This window comes from Schistocerca americana, chromosome 2, assembly GCF_021461395.2.
Source record: "Schistocerca americana isolate TAMUIC-IGC-003095 chromosome 2, iqSchAmer2.1, whole genome shotgun sequence".
Taxonomy (NCBI): Eukaryota; Metazoa; Arthropoda; class Insecta; order Orthoptera; family Acrididae; genus Schistocerca; species Schistocerca americana.
In genome coordinates, this window is record NC_060120.1 from 128019717 (window position 1) to 128021718 (window position 2002).

Genomic DNA, 2002 nt, shown 5'->3' on the forward strand with positions numbered 1-2002 from the left:
TCCAACAGGCTGGTCCAGAATTTTACCGTGTGGGTACACAGGCGCTGGTTCCAAGATGCCGTAAGGCAGTTGAGAGAGATGGAAATTATGTGGAGAAATGAAAATATTGTTCCTAAAGGATGTATCTACACACTGTAAAACTTTCAGACATGTAGAATAAAAGATGGATTTTAAAAATAATAGTGTGCATTTCTTTTGGAGTGACCCTCGTATTAATAGCGATCAAGGCGGACACTTGTATTAGCTACTGATAACTGCCACAAACTCGTATAATGATTTTATGTCATTTATAAACTTCAACCTGAGGATTACGTTGACGCAGCTGTCCAGGCTATTCAGTCTTGTCTCTTCACCTCTGCATAACTACTGCAATCTACATTGAGGGGAAAAAATCGCAGCGCAAACTAGTAGTTGCGTGATAAAACGAAAGTTGGTAGGCGTGTTTCTACATCTCAGAGATGATGTCTACTCAAATTTCGCACCAGTCGTATAAGAGTGGCGTCAGGCTTGATTTAAATGCAAGCTATAATGGTCGTTAGCGTTAGTTACCTTTGAGATTGGACGTGGTGAGTTGATGTTATAGTCAAGAATAGTCCGCCCCGATAGCTGAGTCGTCAGCGTGACGAATTGCCGCCCTACGGGCCCGGGTTCGATTTCCGGCTGGGTCGGAGATTTTGTCCGCTCAGGGACTGGATGTTGTGTTGTATTCATCATCAATTCATCGCCATCTGGCGCGCAGGTCGCCCAATGTGGCGTCGACTGTAATAAGACCTGCACCAAGGCGGCCGGACCTGGTCCGCGAGGAGCCTCCCGACCAATGACGCCAAACGCTCAATTCCATTTCCATAGTCAAGAATGCCTTTCAGATGACAAAGACGCCATTGTCAACACCTCACTGAGTTTGAACGAATGGAATGATAGTTAAATCAAGACCCTAAGCTGTCGACAGGAGTTGATATACATCAACAGGGACGGTTGAAAATGTGTGCACCGACCGGGACTCGAACCCGGGATCTCCTGCTTACATGGCAGACGCTTTATCCATCTGAGCCACCTAGGGCACAGAGGATAGTGCGACTGCAGGGATTTATCCCTTGCACGGTACCCGTGAGACCCACATTCCCAACTTAATGTCCCCACACTACATTCGTAGTGCCCCTGCCCATTACACTCATTACTCGCGGCACATTAAGTTGCGAATGTGGGTCTCACGGGTAGCGTGCAAGGTATAAATCCCTGCAGTCGCACTATCCTCTGTGTCCTCGGTGGCTCAGATGGATAGAGCGTCTGCCATGTAAGCAGGAAGATCCCGGGTTCGAGTCCCGGTCGGGGCACACATTTTCAACTGTTCCCGTTGATGTACATCAATGCCTGTCGACAACTTAGGGTCTTGATTTAATTATCATTTCATTTTAAGAGAGCTGCATGGTCACCGATGGTATCTGTTCTTTCAGACGTGTCCGAAAGAACGGATACCATCTTCATATGTTCATAGAGTCTGATCGAGGTTGCGTAATAGGGCTACGAGAAAATGGATGTTCCTTCTGATGGCTCTCGATCTTCCACCAAAATCGAGTTCATCAACATAAGGTGCAAATATGAGATAGCCAAGGAGGTGGGAACGTGGGTTCTACTGTGCCAAGACTGCTTGGTAGCTACAACAGGGAAACACAATTAATTAGCAGGAGTACAAAATAAGAAAGTATTTATTACTTAACTTTGCTGTAGTCCATGATCAGTTGGTTGACAATTACAGAAGACGCGACTAGACTAAGCGTCTGTAGAATGACATAATTTACAAGTCACAAATCTCGCAGTGACAAATTAATCTCTCGTGATCTTAACTGTCGAATCCGGTGAATTTGAAGACTAACTTGGAACGGAGCTACAAAGACTTGATGGCAGCAATGACTGAGCTGCAGACGATGACTAACATCGGCGCGGGCTGACAACTGAGCGCGGCTACGAACTGTAGACTGGCACAACTGCCCTACTCTCTGCT

At 46.3% G+C, this 2002-nt stretch overlaps 1 non-coding gene across 1 annotated transcript; it reads left to right on the top strand.

Moving 5' to 3' along the window:
• The first annotated feature begins 1259 nt into the window (after window positions 1-1259).
• On the top strand, window positions 1260-1334 carry Trnat-ugu. Its single transcript has one exon. It is a non-coding gene; the product is annotated as a tRNA-Thr (tRNA).
• The last annotated feature ends 668 nt before the right edge of the window (window positions 1335-2002 follow it).